Here is an 18,006-nt window from a genome sequence, read left to right as displayed (position 1 = left end):
GCGGTCAATCAATCAGTCCCTGTTTTTGGAAGACCTCCTCGGCTCAGATGGTCTCCTGATACCAGGAGCAATTTTCTGCTAAAATTTCTCCGATTTGCCTAATTCTAAGCGGATGTAGCACGTAAGCAAGCGATCGCATGCCTTCGCAGGCATGCAGGCATGCATGAAAGCACACAGTATCAACGTCGCAAGCAGTCAATCAATCAGTCCCTGTTTTTGGAAGACCTCCTCGGCTCAGATGGTCTCCTGATACCAGGAGCAATTTTCTGCTGAAATTTCTCCGATTTGCCTAATTCTAAGCGGATGTAGCACGTAAGCAAGCGATCGCATGCCTTCTCAGGCATGCAGGCATGCATAAAAGCACACAGTATCAACGTCGCAAGCAGTCAATCAATGAGTCCCTGTTTTTGGAAGACCTCCTCGGCTCAGATGGTCTCCTGATACCAGGAGCAATTTTCTGCTAAAATTTCTCCGATTTGCCTAATTCTAAGCGGATGTAGCACGTAAGCAAGCGATCGCATGCCTTCTCAGGCATGCAGGCATGCATGAAAGCACACAGTATCAACGTCGCAAGCAGTCAATCAATGAGTCCCTGTTTTTGGAAGACCTCCTCGGCTCAGATGGTCTCCTGATACCAGGAGCAATTTTCTGCTAAAATTTCTCCGATTTGCCTAATTCTAAGCGGATGTAGCACGTAAGCAAGCGATCGCATGCCTTCTCAGGCCTGCAGGCATGCCTCAAAGCACACAGTATCAACGTCACAAGCAGTCAATCAATGAGTCCCTGTTTTTGGAAGACCTCCTCGGCTCAGATGGTCTCCTGATACCAGGAGCAATTTTCTGCTAAAATTTCTCCGATTTGCCTAATTCTAAGCGGATGTAGCACGTAAGCAAGCGATCGCATGCCTTCTCAGGCCTGCAGGCATGCCTCAAAGCACACAGTATCAACGTCGCAAGCAGTCAATCAATCAGTCCCTGTTTTTGGAAGACCTCCTCGGCTCAGATGGTCTCCTGATACCAGGAGCAATTTTCTGCTGAAATTTCTCCGATTTGCCTAATTCTAAGCAGATGTAGCACGTAAGCAAGCGATCGCATGCCTTCTCAGGCATGCAGGCATGCATAAAAGCACACAGTATCAACGTCGCAAGCAGTCAATCAATCAGTCCCTGTTTTTGGAAGACCTTCTCGGCTCAGATGGTCTCCTGATACCAGGAGCAATTTTCTGCTAAAATTTCTCCGATTTGCCTAATTCTAAGCGGATGTAGCACGTAAGCAAGCGATCGCATGCCTTCTCAGGCATGCAGGCATGCATAAAAGCACACAGTATCAACGTCGCAAGCAGTCAATCAATGAGTCCCTGTTTTTGGAAGACCTCCTCGGCTCAGATGGTCTCCTGATACCAGGAGCAATTTTCTGCTAAAATTTCTCCGATTTGCCTAATTCTAAGCGGATGTAGCACGTAAGCAAGCGATCGCATGCCTTCTCAGGCATGCAGGCATGCATAAAAGCACACAGTATCAACGTCGCAAGCAGTCAATCAATGAGTCTCTGTTTTTGGAAGACCTCCTCGGCTCAGATGGTCTCCTGATACCAGGAGCAATTTTCTGCTAAAATTTCTCCGATTTGCCTAATTCTAAGCGGATGTAGCACGTAAGCAAGCGATCGCATGCCTTCGCAGGCATGCAGGCATGCATGAAAGCACACAGTATCAACGTCGCAAGCAGTCAATCAATCAGTCCCTGTTTTCGGAAGACCTCCTCGGCTCAGATGGTCTCCTGATACCAGGAGCAATTTTCTGCTAAAATTTCTCCGATTTGCCTAATTCTAAGCGGATGTAGCACGTAAGCAAGCGATCGCATGCCTTCTCAGGCATGCAGGCATGCATAAAAGCACACAGTATCAACGTCGCAAGCAGTCAATCAATCAGTCCCTGTTTTTGGAAGACCTCCTCGGCTCAGATGGTCTCCTGATACCAGGAGCAATTTTCTGCTAAAATTTCTCCGATTTGCCTAATTCTAAGCAGATGTAGCACGTAAGCAAGCGATCGCATGCCTTCTCAGGCATGCAGGCATGCATGAAAGCACACAGTATCAACGTCGCAAGCAGTCAATCAATCAGTCCCTGTTTTTGGAAGACCTCCTCGGCTCAGATGGTCTCCTGATACCAGGAGCAATTTTCTGCTAAAATTTCTCCGATTTGCCTAATTCTAAGCGGATGTAGCACGTAAGCAAGCGATCGCATGCCTTCTCAGGCATGCAGGCATGCATAAAAGCACACAGTATCAACGTCGCAAGCAGTCAATCAATGAGTCCCTGTTTTTGGAAGACCTCCTCGGCTCAGATGGTCTCCTGATACCAGGAGCAATTTTCTGCTAAAATTTCTCCGATTTGCCTAATTCTAAGCGGATGTAGCACGTAAGCAAGCGATCGCATGCCTTCGCAGGCATGCAGGCATGCATGAAAGCACACAGTATCATCGTCGCAAGCAGTCAATCAATCAGTCCCTGTTTTTGGAAGACCTCCTCGGCTCAGATGGTCTCCTGATACCAGGAGCAATTTTCTGCTAAAATTTCTCCGATTTGCCTAATTCTAAGCGGATGTAGCACGTAAGCAAGCGATCGCATGCCTTCTCAGGCATGCAGGCATGCATAAAAGCACACAGTATCAACGTCGCAAGCAGTCAATCAATGAGTCCCTGTTTTTGGAAGACCTCCTCGGCTCAGATGGTCTCCTGATACCAGGAGCAATTTTCTGCTAAAATTTCTCCGATTTGCCTAATTCTAAGCGGATGTAGCACGTAAGCAAGCGATCGCATGCCTTCGCAGGCATGCAGGCATGCATGAAAGCACACAGTATCAACGTCGCAAGCAGTCAATCAATCAGTCCCTGTTTTTGGAAGACCTCCTCGGCTCAGATGGTCTCCTGATACCAGGAGCAATTTTCTGCTAAAATTTCTCCGATTTGCCTAATTCTAAGCGGATGTAGCACGTAAGCAAGCGATCGCATGCCTTCTCAGGCATGCAGGCATGCATAAAAGCACACAGTATCAACGTCGCGAGCAGTCAATCAATGAGTCCCTGTTTTTGGAAGACCTCCTCGGCTCAGATGGTCTCCTGATACCGGGAGCAATTTTCTGCTAAAATTTCTCCGATTTGCCTAATTCTAAGCGGATGTAGCACGTAAGCAAGCGATCGCATGCCTTCTCAGGCCTGCAGGCATGCCTCAAAGCACACAGTATCAACGTCACAAGCAGTCAATCAATGAGTCCCTGTTTTTGGAAGACCTCCTCGGCTCAGATGGTCTCCTGATACCAGGAGCAATTTTCTGCTAAAATTTCTCCGATTTGCCTAATTCTAAGCGGATGTAGCACGTAAGCAAGCGATCGCATGCCTTCTCAGGCCTGCAGGCATGCCTCAAAAGCACACAGTATCAACGTCGCAAGCAGTCAATCAATCAGTCCCTGTTTTTGGAAGACCTCCTCGGCTCAGATGGTCTCCTGATACCAGGAGCAATTTTCTGCTAAAATTTCTCCGATTTGCCTGATTCTAAGCAGATGTAGCACGTAAGCAAGCGATCGCATGCCTTCTCAGGCATGCAGGCATGCATAAAAGCACACAGTATCAACGTCGCAAGCAGTCAATCAATCAGTCCCTGTTTTTGGAAGACCTCCTCGGCTCAGATGGTCTCCTGATACCAGGAGCAATTTTCTGCTAAAATTTCTCCGATTTGCCTAATTCTAAGCGGATGTAGCACGTAAGCAAGCGATCGCATGCCTTCGCAGGCATGCAGGCATGCATGAAAGCACACAGTATCAACGTCGCAAGCAGTCAATCAATCAGTCCCTGTTTTTGGAAGACCTCCTCGGCTCAGATGGTCTCCTGATACCAGGAGCAATTTTCTGCTAAAATTTCTCCGATTTGCCGAATTCTAAGCGGATGTAGCACGTAAGCAAGCGATCGCATGCCTTCTCAGGCATGCAGGCATGCATAAAAGCACACAGTATCAACGTCGCAAGCAGTCAATCAATGAGTCCCTGTTTTTGGAAGACCTCCTCGGCTCAGATGGTCTCCTGATACCAGGAGCAATTTTCTGCTAAAATTTCTCCGATTTGCCTAATTCTAAGCGGATGTAGCACGTAAGCAAGCGATCGCATGCCTTCGCAGGCATGCAGGCATGCATGAAAGCACACAGTATCAACGTCGCAAGCAGTCAATCAATCAGTCCCTGTTTTTGGAAGACCTCCTCGGCTCAGATGGTCTCCTGATACCAGGAGCAATTTTCTGCTAAAATTTCTCCGATTTGCCTAATTCTAAGCGGATGTACCACGTCAGCAAGCGATCGCATGCCTTCTCAAGCATGCAGGCTTGCCTCAAAGCACACAGTATCAACGTCGCAAGCAGTCAATCAATGAGTCCCGGTTTTTGGAAGACCTCCTCGGCTCAGATGGTCTCCTGATACCAGGAGCAATTTTCTGCTAAAATTTCTCCGATTTGCCTAATTCTAAGCGGATGTAGCACGTAAGCAAGCGATGGCATGCCGTCTCAGGCATGCAGGCATGCATAAAAGCACACAGTATCAACGTCGCAAGCGGTCAATCAATCAGTCCCTGTTTTTGGAAGACCTCCTCGGCTCAGATGGTCTCCTGATACCAGGAGCAATTTTCTGCTAAAATTTCTCCGATTTGCCTAATTCTAAGCGGATGTAGCACGTAAGCAAGCGATCGCATGCCTTCGCAGGCATGCAGGCATGCATGAAAGCACACAGTATCAACGTCGCAAGCAGTCAATCAATCAGTCCCTGTTTTTGGAAGACCTTCTCGGCTCAGATGGTCTCCTGATACCAGGAGCAATTTTCTGCTAAAATTTCTCCGATTTGCCTAATTCTAAGCGGATGTAGCACGTAAGCAAGCGATCGCATGCCTTCTCAGGCATGCAGGCATGCATAAAAGCACACAGTATCAACGTCGCAAGCAGTCAATCAATGAGTCCCTGTTTTTGGAAGACCTCCTCGGCTCAGATGGTCTCCTGATACCAGGAGCAATTTTCTGCTAAAATTTCTCCGATTTGCCTAATTCTAAGCGGATGTAGCACGTAAGCAAGCGATCGCATGCCTTCTCAGGCATGCAGGCATGCATAAAAGCACACAGTATCAACGTCGCAAGCAGTCAATTAATGAGTCTCTGTTTTTGGAAGACCTCCTCGGCTCAGATGGTCTCCTGATACCAGGAGCAATTTTCTGCTAAAATTTCTCCGATTTGCCTAATTCTAAGCGGATGTAGCACGTAAGCAAGCGATCGCATGCCTTCGCAGGCATGCAGGCATGCATGAAAGCACACAGTATCAACGTCGCAAGCAGTCAATCAATCAGTCCCTGTTTTCGGAAGACCTCCTCGGCTCAGATGGTCTCCTGATACCAGGAGCAATTTTCTGCTAAAATTTCTCCGATTTGCCTAATTCTAAGCGGATGTAGCACGTAAGCAAGCGATCGCATGCCTTCTCAGGCATGCAGGCATGCATAAAAGCACACAGTATCAACGTCGCAAGCAGTCAATCAATGAGTCCCTGTTTTTGGAAGACCTCCTCGGCTCAGATGGTCTCCTGATACCAGGAGCAATTTTCTGCTAAAATTTCTCCGATTTGCCTAATTCTAAGCAGATGTAGCACGTAAGCAAGCGATCGCATGCCTTCTCAGGCATGCAGGCATGCATGAAAGCACACAGTATCAACGTCGCAAGCAGTCAATCAATCAGTCCCTGTTTTTGGAAGACCTCCTCGGCTCAGATGGTCTCCTGATACCAGGAGCAATTTTCTGCTAAAATTTCTCCGATTTGCCTAATTCTAAGCGGATGTAGCACGTAAGCAAGCGATCGCATGCCTTCTCAGGCATGCAGGCATGCATAAAAGCACACAGTATCAACGTCGCAAGCAGTCAATCAATGAGTCCCTGTTTTTGGAAGACCTCCTCGGCTCAGATGGTCTCCTGATACCAGGAGCAATTTTCTGCAAAAAATTTCTCCGATTTGCCTAATTCTAAGCGGATGTAGCACGTAAGCAAGCGATCGCATGCCTTCGCAGGCATGCAGGCATGCATGAAAGCACACAGTATCAACGTCGCAAGCAGTCAATCAATCAGTCCCTGTTTTTGGAAGACCTCCTCGGCTCAGATGGTCTCCTGATACCAGGAGCAATTTTCTGCTAAAATTTCTCCGATTTGCCTAATTCTAAGCGGATGTAGCACGTAAGCAAGCGATCGCATGCCTTCTCAGGCATGCAGGCATGCATAAAAGCACACAGTATCAACGTCGCAAGCAGTCAATCAATGAGTCCCTGTTTTTGGAAGACCTCCTCGGCTCAGATGGTCTCCTGATACCAGGAGCAATTTTCTGCTAAAATTTCTCCGATTTGCCTAATTCTAAGCGGATGTAGCACGTAAGCAAGCGATCGCATGCCTTCGCAGGCATGCAGGCATGCATGAAAGCACACAGTATCAACGTCGCAAGCAGTCAATCAATCAGTCCCTGTTTTTGGAAGACCTCCTCGGCTCAGATGGTCTCCTGATACCAGGAGCAATTTTCTGCTAAAATTTCTCCGATTTGCCTAATTCTAAGCGGATGTAGCACGTAAGCAAGCGATCGCATGCCTTCGCAGGCATGCAGGCATGCATGAAAGCACACAGTATCAACGTCGCAAGCAGTCAATCAATCAGTCCCTGTTTTTGGAAGACCTCCTCGGCTCAGATGGTCTCCTGATACCAGGAGCAATTTTCTGCTAAAATTTCTCCGATTTGCCGAATTCTAAGCGGATGTAGCACGTAAGCAAGCGATCGCATGCCTTCTCAGGCATGCAGGCATGCATAAAAGCACACAGTATCAACGTCGCAAGCAGTCAATCAATGAGTCCCTGTTTTTGGAAGACCTCCTCGGCTCAGATGGTCTCCTGATACCAGGAGCAATTTTCTGCTAAAATTTCTCCGATTTGCCTAATTCTAAGCGGATGTAGCACGTAAGCAAGCGATCGCATGCCTTCGCAGGCATGCAGGCATGCATGAAAGCACACAGTATCAACGTCGCAAGCAGTCAATCAATCAGTCCCTGTTTTTGGAAGACCTCCTCGGCTCAGATGGTCTCCTGATACCAGGAGCAATTTTCTGCTAAAATTTCTCCGATTTGCCTAATTCTAAGCGGATGTACCACGTCAGCAAGCGATCGCATGCCTTCTCAAGCATGCAGGCTTGCCTCAAAGCACACAGTATCAACGTCGCAAGCAGTCAATCAATGAGTCCCGGTTTTTGGAAGACCTCCTCGGCTCAGATGGTCTCCTGATACCAGGAGCAATTTTCTGCTAAAATTTCTCCGATTTGCCTAATTCTAAGCGGATGTAGCACGTAAGCAAGCGATGGCATGCCGTCTCAGGCATGCAGGCATGCATAAAAGCACACAGTATCAACGTCGCAAGCGGTCAATCAATCAGTCCCTGTTTTTGGAAGACCTCCTCGGCTCAGATGGTCTCCTGATACCAGGAGCAATTTTCTGCTAAAATTTCTCCGATTTGCCTAATTCTAAGCGGATGTAGCACGTAAGCAAGCGATCGCATGCCTTCGCAGGCATGCAGGCATGCATGAAAGCACACAGTATCAACGTCGCAAGCAGTCAATCAATCAGTCCCTGTTTTTGGAAGACCTTCTCGGCTCAGATGGTCTCCTGATACCAGGAGCAATTTTCTGCTAAAATTTCTCCGATTTGCCTAATTCTAAGCGGATGTAGCACGTAAGCAAGCGATCGCATGCCTTCTCAGGCATGCAGGCATGCATAAAAGCACACAGTATCAACGTCGCAAGCAGTCAATCAATGAGTCCCTGTTTTTGGAAGACCTCCTCGGCTCAGATGGTCTCCTGATACCAGGAGCAATTTTCTGCTAAAATTTCTCCGATTTGCCTAATTCTAAGCGGATGTAGCACGTAAGCAAGCGATCGCATGCCTTCTCAGGCATGCAGGCATGCATAAAAGCACACAGTATCAACGTCGCAAGCAGTCAATCAATGAGTCTCTGTTTTTGGAAGACCTCCTCGGCTCAGATGGTCTCCTGATACCAGGAGCAATTTTCTGCTAAAATTTCTCCGATTTGCCTAATTCTAAGCGGATGTAGCACGTAAGCAAGCGATCGCATGCCTTCGCAGGCATGCAGGCATGCATGAAAGCACACAGTATCAACGTCGCAAGCAGTCAATCAATCAGTCCCTGTTTTCGGAAGACCTCCTCGGCTCAGATGGTCTCCTGATACCAGGAGCAATTTTCTGCTAAAATTTCTCCGATTTGCCTAATTCTAAGCGGATGTAGCACGTAAGCAAGCGATCGCATGCCTTCTCAGGCATGCAGGCATGCATAAAAGCACACAGTATCAACGTCGCAAGCAGTCAATCAATGAGTCCCTGTTTTTGGAAGACCTCCTCGGCTCAGATGGTCTCCTGATACCAGGAGCAATTTTCTGCTAAAATTTCTCCGATTTGCCTAATTCTAAGCAGATGTAGCACGTAAGCAAGCGATCGCATGCCTTCTCAGGCATGCAGGCATGCATGAAAGCACACAGTATCAACGTCGCAAGCAGTCAATCAATCAGTCCCTGTTTTTGGAAGACCTCCTCGGCTCAGATGGTCTCCTGATACCAGGAGCAATTTTCTGCTAAAATTTCTCCGATTTGCCTAATTCTAAGCGGATGTAGCACGTAAGCAAGCGATCGCATGCCTTCTCAGGCATGCAGGCATGCATAAAAGCACACAGTATCAACGTCGCAAGCAGTCAATCAATGAGTCCCTGTTTTTGGAAGACCTCCTCGGCTCAGATGGTCTCCTGATACCAGGAGCAATTTTCTGCAAAAAATTTCTCCGATTTGCCTAATTCTAAGCGGATGTAGCACGTAAGCAAGCGATCGCATGCCTTCGCAGGCATGCAGGCATGCATGAAAGCACACAGTATCAACGTCGCAAGCAGTCAATCAATCAGTCCCTGTTTTTGGAAGACCTCCTCGGCTCAGATGGTCTCCTGATACCAGGAGCAATTTTCTGCTAAAATTTCTCCGATTTGCCTAATTCTAAGCGGATGTAGCACGTAAGCAAGCGATCGCATGCCTTCTCAGGCATGCAGGCATGCATAAAAGCACACAGTATCAACGTCGCAAGCAGTCAATCAATGAGTCCCTGTTTTTGGAAGACCTCCTCGGCTCAGATGGTCTCCTGATACCAGGAGCAATTTTCTGCTAAAATTTCTCCGATTTGCCTAATTCTAAGCGGATGTAGCACGTAAGCAAGCGATCGCATGCCTTCGCAGGCATGCAGGCATGCATGAAAGCACACAGTATCAACGTCGCAAGCAGTCAATCAATCAGTCCCTGTTTTTGGAAGACCTCCTCGGCTCAGATGGTCTCCTGATACCAGGAGCAATTTTCTGCTAAAATTTCTCCGATTTGCCTAATTCTAAGCGGATGTACCACGTCAGCAAGCGATCGCATGCCTTCTCAAGCATGCAGGCTTGCCTCAAAGCACACAGTATCAACGTCGCAAGCAGTCAATCAATGAGTCCCGGTTTTTGGAAGACCTCCTCGGCTCAGATGGTCTCCTGATACCAGGAGCAATTTTCTGCTAAAATTTCTCCGATTTGCCTAATTCTAAGCGGATGTAGCACGTAAGCAAGCGATGGCATGCCGTCTCAGGCATGCAGGCATGCATAAAAGCACACAGTATCAACGTCGCAAGCGGTCAATCAATCAGTCCCTGTTTTTGGAAGACCTCCTCGGCTCAGATGGTCTCCTGATACCAGGAGCAATTTTCTGCTAAAATTTCTCCGATTTGCCTAATTCTAAGCGGATGTAGCACGTAAGCAAGCGATCGCATGCCTTCGCAGGCATGCAGGCATGCATGAAAGCACACAGTATCAACGTCGCAAGCAGTCAATCAATCAGTCCCTGTTTTTGGAAGACCTTCTCGGCTCAGATGGTCTCCTGATACCAGGAGCAATTTTCTGCTAAAATTTCTCCGATTTGCCTAATTCTAAGCGGATGTAGCACGTAAGCAAGCGATCGCATGCCTTCTCAGGCATGCAGGCATGCATAAAAGCACACAGTATCAACGTCGCAAGCAGTCAATCAATGAGTCCCTGTTTTTGGAAGACCTCCTCGGCTCAGATGGTCTCCTGATACCAGGAGCAATTTTCTGCTAAAATTTCTCCGATTTGCCTAATTCTAAGCGGATGTAGCACGTAAGCAAGCGATCGCATGCCTTCTCAGGCATGCAGGCATGCATAAAAGCACACAGTATCAACGTCGCAAGCAGTCAATTAATGAGTCTCTGTTTTTGGAAGACCTCCTCGGCTCAGATGGTCTCCTGATACCAGGAGCAATTTTCTGCTAAAATTTCTCCGATTTGCCTAATTCTAAGCGGATGTAGCACGTAAGCAAGCGATCGCATGCCTTCGCAGGCATGCAGGCATGCATGAAAGCACACAGTATCAACGTCGCAAGCAGTCAATCAATCAGTCCCTGTTTTCGGAAGACCTCCTCGGCTCAGATGGTCTCCTGATACCAGGAGCAATTTTCTGCTAAAATTTCTCCGATTTGCCTAATTCTAAGCGGATGTAGCACGTAAGCAAGCGATCGCATGCCTTCTCAGGCATGCAGGCATGCATAAAAGCACACAGTATCAACGTCGCAAGCAGTCAATCAATGAGTCCCTGTTTTTGGAAGACCTCCTCGGCTCAGATGGTCTCCTGATACCAGGAGCAATTTTCTGCTAAAATTTCTCCGATTTGCCTAATTCTAAGCAGATGTAGCACGTAAGCAAGCGATCGCATGCCTTCTCAGGCATGCAGGCATGCATGAAAGCACACAGTATCAACGTCGCAAGCAGTCAATCAATCAGTCCCTGTTTTTGGAAGACCTCCTCGGCTCAGATGGTCTCCTGATACCAGGAGCAATTTTCTGCTAAAATTTCTCCGATTTGCCTAATTCTAAGCGGATGTAGCACGTAAGCAAGCGATCGCATGCCTTCTCAGGCATGCAGGCATGCATAAAAGCACACAGTATCAACGTCGCAAGCAGTCAATCAATGAGTCCCTGTTTTTGGAAGACCTCCTCGGCTCAGATGGTCTCCTGATACCAGGAGCAATTTTCTGCAAAAAATTTCTCCGATTTGCCTAATTCTAAGCGGATGTAGCACGTAAGCAAGCGATCGCATGCCTTCGCAGGCATGCAGGCATGCATGAAAGCACACAGTATCAACGTCGCAAGCAGTCAATCAATCAGTCCCTGTTTTTGGAAGACCTCCTCGGCTCAGATGGTCTCCTGATACCAGGAGCAATTTTCTGCTAAAATTTCTCCGATTTGCCTAATTCTAAGCGGATGTAGCACGTAAGCAAGCGATCGCATGCCTTCTCAGGCATGCAGGCATGCATAAAAGCACACAGTATCAACGTCGCAAGCAGTCAATCAATGAGTCCCTGTTTTTGGAAGACCTCCTCGGCTCAGATGGTCTCCTGATACCAGGAGCAATTTTCTGCTAAAATTTCTCCGATTTGCCTAATTCTAAGCGGATGTAGCACGTAAGCAAGCGATCGCATGCCTTCGCAGGCATGCAGGCATGCATGAAAGCACACAGTATCAACGTCGCAAGCAGTCAATCAATCAGTCCCTGTTTTTGGAAGACCTCCTCGGCTCAGATGGTCTCCTGATACCAGGAGCAATTTTCTGCTAAAATTTCTCCGATTTGCCTAATTCTAAGCGGATGTAGCACGTAAGCAAGCGATCGCATGCCTTCGCAGGCATGCAGGCATGCATGAAAGCACACAGTATCAACGTCGCAAGCAGTCAATCAATCAGTCCCTGTTTTTGGAAGACCTCCTCGGCTCAGATGGTCTCCTGATACCAGGAGCAATTTTCTGCTAAAATTTCTCCGATTTGCCGAATTCTAAGCGGATGTAGCACGTAAGCAAGCGATCGCATGCCTTCTCAGGCATGCAGGCATGCATAAAAGCACACAGTATCAACGTCGCAAGCAGTCAATCAATGAGTCCCTGTTTTTGGAAGACCTCCTCGGCTCAGATGGTCTCCTGATACCAGGAGCAATTTTCTGCTAAAATTTCTCCGATTTGCCTAATTCTAAGCGGATGTAGCACGTAAGCAAGCGATCGCATGCCTTCGCAGGCATGCAGGCATGCATGAAAGCACACAGTATCAACGTCGCAAGCAGTCAATCAATCAGTCCCTGTTTTTGGAAGACCTCCTCGGCTCAGATGGTCTCCTGATACCAGGAGCAATTTTCTGCTAAAATTTCTCCGATTTGCCTAATTCTAAGCGGATGTACCACGTCAGCAAGCGATCGCATGCCTTCTCAAGCATGCAGGCTTGCCTCAAAGCACACAGTATCAACGTCGCAAGCAGTCAATCAATGAGTCCCGGTTTTTGGAAGACCTCCTCGGCTCAGATGGTCTCCTGATACCAGGAGCAATTTTCTGCTAAAATTTCTCCGATTTGCCTAATTCTAAGCGGATGTAGCACGTAAGCAAGCGATGGCATGCCGTCTCAGGCATGCAGGCATGCATAAAAGCACACAGTATCAACGTCGCAAGCGGTCAATCAATCAGTCCCTGTTTTTGGAAGACCTCCTCGGCTCAGATGGTCTCCTGATACCAGGAGCAATTTTCTGCTAAAATTTCTCCGATTTGCCTAATTCTAAGCGGATGTAGCACGTAAGCAAGCGATCGCATGCCTTCGCAGGCATGCAGGCATGCATGAAAGCACACAGTATCAACGTCGCAAGCAGTCAATCAATCAGTCCCTGTTTTTGGAAGACCTTCTCGGCTCAGATGGTCTCCTGATACCAGGAGCAATTTTCTGCTAAAATTTCTCCGATTTGCCTAATTCTAAGCGGATGTAGCACGTAAGCAAGCGATCGCATGCCTTCTCAGGCATGCAGGCATGCATAAAAGCACACAGTATCAACGTCGCAAGCAGTCAATCAATGAGTCCCTGTTTTTGGAAGACCTCCTCGGCTCAGATGGTCTCCTGATACCAGGAGCAATTTTCTGCTAAAATTTCTCCGATTTGCCTAATTCTAAGCGGATGTAGCACGTAAGCAAGCGATCGCATGCCTTCTCAGGCATGCAGGCATGCATAAAAGCACACAGTATCAACGTCGCAAGCAGTCAATCAATGAGTCTCTGTTTTTGGAAGACCTCCTCGGCTCAGATGGTCTCCTGATACCAGGAGCAATTTTCTGCTAAAATTTCTCCGATTTGCCTAATTCTAAGCGGATGTAGCACGTAAGCAAGCGATCGCATGCCTTCGCAGGCATGCAGGCATGCATGAAAGCACACAGTATCAACGTCGCAAGCAGTCAATCAATCAGTCCCTGTTTTCGGAAGACCTCCTCGGCTCAGATGGTCTCCTGATACCAGGAGCAATTTTCTGCTAAAATTTCTCCGATTTGCCTAATTCTAAGCGGATGTAGCACGTAAGCAAGCGATCGCATGCCTTCTCAGGCATGCAGGCATGCATAAAAGCACACAGTATCAACGTCGCAAGCAGTCAATCAATGAGTCCCTGTTTTTGGAAGACCTCCTCGGCTCAGATGGTCTCCTGATACCAGGAGCAATTTTCTGCTAAAATTTCTCCGATTTGCCTAATTCTAAGCAGATGTAGCACGTAAGCAAGCGATCGCATGCCTTCTCAGGCATGCAGGCATGCATGAAAGCACACAGTATCAACGTCGCAAGCAGTCAATCAATCAGTCCCTGTTTTTGGAAGACCTCCTCGGCTCAGATGGTCTCCTGATACCAGGAGCAATTTTCTGCTAAAATTTCTCCGATTTGCCTAATTCTAAGCGGATGTAGCACGTAAGCAAGCGATCGCATGCCTTCTCAGGCATGCAGGCATGCATAAAAGCACACAGTATCAACGTCGCAAGCAGTCAATCAATGAGTCCCTGTTTTTGGAAGACCTCCTCGGCTCAGATGGTCTCCTGATACCAGGAGCAATTTTCTGCAAAAAATTTCTCCGATTTGCCTAATTCTAAGCGGATGTAGCACGTAAGCAAGCGATCGCATGCCTTCGCAGGCATGCAGGCATGCATGAAAGCACACAGTATCAACGTCGCAAGCAGTCAATCAATCAGTCCCTGTTTTTGGAAGACCTCCTCGGCTCAGATGGTCTCCTGATACCAGGAGCAATTTTCTGCTAAAATTTCTCCGATTTGCCTAATTCTAAGCGGATGTAGCACGTAAGCAAGCGATCGCATGCCTTCTCAGGCATGCAGGCATGCATAAAAGCACACAGTATCAACGTCGCAAGCAGTCAATCAATGAGTCCCTGTTTTTGGAAGACCTCCTCGGCTCAGATGGTCTCCTGATACCAGGAGCAATTTTCTGCTAAAATTTCTCCGATTTGCCTAATTCTAAGCGGATGTAGCACGTAAGCAAGCGATCGCATGCCTTCGCAGGCATGCAGGCATGCATGAAAGCACACAGTATCAACGTCGCAAGCAGTCAATCAATCAGTCCCTGTTTTTGGAAGACCTCCTCGGCTCAGATGGTCTCCTGATACCAGGAGCAATTTTCTGCTAAAATTTCTCCGATTTGCCTAATTCTAAGCGGATGTAGCACGTAAGCAAGCGATCGCATGCCTTCTCAGGCATGCAGGCATGCATAAAAGCACACAGTATCAACGTCGCAAGCAGTCAATCAATGAGTCCCTGTTTTTGGAAGACCTCCTCGGCTCAGATGGTCTCCTGATACCAGGAGCAATTTTCTGCTAAAATTTCTCCGATTTGCCTAATTCTAAGCGGATGTAGCACGTAAGCAAGCGATCGCATGCCTTCTCAGGCCTGCAGGCATGCCTCAAAGCACACAGTATCAACGTCACAAGCAGTCAATCAATGAGTCCCTGTTTTTGGAAGACCTCCTTGGCTCAGATGGTCTCCTGATACCAGGAGCAATTTTCTGCTAAAATTTCTCCGATTTGCCTAATTCTAAGCGGATGTAGCACGTAAGCAAGCGATCGCATGCCTTCTCAGGCCTGCAGGCATGCCTCAAAGCACACAGTATCAACGTCGCAAGCAGTCAATCAATCAGTCCCTGTTTTTGGAAGACCTCCTCGGCTCAGATGGTCTCCTGATACCAGGAGCAATTTTCTGCTAAAATTTCTCCGATTTGCCTAATTCTAAGCAGATGTAGCACGTAAGCAAGCGATCGCATGCCTTCTCAGGCATGCAGGCATGCATGAAAGCACACAGTATCAACGTCGCAAGCAGTCAATCAATCAGTCCCTGTTTTTGGAAGACCTCCTCGGCTCAGATGGTCTCCTGATACCAGGAGCAATTTTCTGCTAAAATTTCTCCGATTTGCCTAATTCTAAGCGGATGTAGCACGTAAGCAAGCGATCGCATGCCTTCTCAGGCCTGCAGGCATGCCTCAAAGCACACAGTATCAACGTCGCAAGCAGTCAATCAATCAGTCCCTGTTTTTGGAAGACCTCCTCGGCTCAGATGGTCTCCTGATACCAGGAGCAATTTTCTGCTAAAATTTCTCCGATTTGCCTAATTCTAAGCAGATGTAGCACGTAAGCAAGCGATCGCATGCCTTCTCAGGCATGCAGGCATGCATAAAAGCACACAGTATCAACGTCGCAAGCAGTCAATCAATCAGTCCCTGTTTTTGGAAGACCTCCTCGGCTCAGATGGTCTCCTGATACCAGGAGCAATTTTCTGCTAAAATTTCTCCGATTTGCCTAATTCTAAGCGGATGTAGCACGTAAGCAAGCGATCGCATGCCTTCGCAGGCATGCAGGCATGCATGAAAGCACACAGTATCAACGTCGCAAGCAGTCAATCAATCAGTCCCTGTTTTTGGAAGACCTCCTCGGCTCAGATGGTCTCCTGATACCAGGAGCAATTTTCTGCTAAAATTTCTCCGATTTGCCTAATTCTAAGCGGATGTAGCACGTAAGCAAGCGATCGCATGCCTTCTCAGGCATGCAGGCATGCATAAAAGCACACAGTATCAACGTCGCAAGCAGTCAATCAATGAGTCCCTGTTTTTGGAAGACCTCCTCGGCTCAGATGGTCTCCTGATACCAGGAGCAATTTTCTGCTAAAATTTCTCCGATTTGCCTAATTCTAAGCGGATGTAGCACGTAAGCAAGCGATCGCATGCCTTCTCAGGCATGCAGGCATGCATGAAAGCACACAGTATCAACGTCGCAAGCAGTCAATCAATGAGTCCCTGTTTTTGGAAGACCTCCTCGGCTCAGATGGTCTCCTGATACCAGGAGCAATTTTCTGCTAAAATTTCTCCGATTTGCCTAATTCTAAGCGGATGTAGCACGTAAGCAAGCGATCGCATGCCTTCTCAGGCCTGCAGGCATGCCTCAAAGCACACAGTATCAACGTCACAAGCAGTCAATCAATGAGTCCCTGTTTTTGGAAGACCTCCTCGGCTCAGATGGTCTCCTGATACCAGGAGCAATTTTCTGCTAAAATTTCTCCGATTTGCCTAATCCTAAGCGGATGTAGCACGTAAGCAAGCAATCGCATGCCTTCTCAGGCATGCAGGCATGCATAAAAGCACACAGTATCAACGTCGCAAGCAGTCAATCAATGAGTCCCTGTTTTTGGAAGACCTCCTCGGCTCAGATGGTCTCCTGATACCAGGAGCAATTTTCTGCTAAAATTTCTCCGATTTGCCTAATTCTAAGCGGATGTAGCACGTAAGCAAGCGATCGCATGCCTTCTCAAGCATGCAGGCTTGCCTCAAAGCACACAGTATCAACGTCACAAGCAGTCAATCAATGAGTCCCTGTTTTTGGAAGACCTCCTCGGCTCAGATGGTCTCCTGATACCAGGAGCAATTTTCTGCTCAAATTTCTTCGATTTGCCCAATTCTAAGCGGATGTAGCACGTAAGCAAGCGATCGCATGCCGTCTCAGGCATGCAGGCATGCATAAAAGCACACAGTATCAACGTCGCAAGCAGTCAATCAATCAGTCCCTGTTTTCGGAAGACCTCCTCGGCTCAGATGGTCTCCTGATACCAGGAGCAATTTTCTGCTAAAATTTCTCCGATTTGCCTAATTCTAAGCGGATGTAGCACGTAAGCAAGCGATCGCATGCCTTCTCAGGCATGCAGGCATGCATGAAAGCACACAGTATCAACGTCGCAAGCAGTCAATCAATCAGTCCCTGTTTTTGGAAGACCTCCTCGGCTCAGATGGTCTCCTGATACCAGGAGCAATTTTCTGCTAAAATTTCTCCGATTTGCCTAATTCTAAGCGGATGTAGCACGTAAGCAAGCGATCGCATGCCTTCTCAGGCATGCAGGCATGCATAAAAGCACACAGTATCAACCTCGCAAGCAGTCAATCAATCAGTCCCTGTTTTTGGAAGACCTCCTCGGCTCAGATGGTCTCCTGATACCAGGAGCAATTTTCTGCTAAAATTTCTCCGATTTGCCTAATTCTAAGCGGATGTAGCACGTAAGCAAGCGATCGCATGCCTTCTCAGGCATGCAGGCATGCATAAAAGCACACAGTATCAACGTCGCAAGCAGTCAATCAATCACTCCCTGTTTTTGGAAGACCTCCTCGGCTTAGATGTTCTCCTGATACCAGGAGTAATTTTAGGCTGAAATTTCTCCGATTTGCCTAATTCTAAGTGGCTGTAGCATGTAAGCAAGCTATTACATGCCGTCTCAAGCAAGTAGGCATGCATCACAGTACTTAGTATCATTGTCGCAAGCAGTCAATCAATCAGTCCCTGATCTTGGAAGACTTCCTTGACTTGGATGTTCCCCTGATACCAGGAGGATCTTTACGCTGAAATTTTTCCGATTCGCTTAACTCAAATTGGAAGTAGCGTGTGAGCAATGTTTTCAATAGTAAATCCATTGCAAGTCAAGGACATACCTTGTACGGGACGGAGTGAGGGATTTTGTGGATAATCAAAACAACCATTCATGATTATCAAATTTCAATT

This window comes from Diprion similis, chromosome 1 (assembly GCF_021155765.1).
Source record: "Diprion similis isolate iyDipSimi1 chromosome 1, iyDipSimi1.1, whole genome shotgun sequence".
NCBI lineage: Eukaryota > Metazoa > Arthropoda > Insecta > Hymenoptera > Diprionidae > Diprion > Diprion similis.
The sequence above is the reverse complement of the archived record's forward strand: the minus strand, read 5'-3'. Positions refer to the sequence as shown.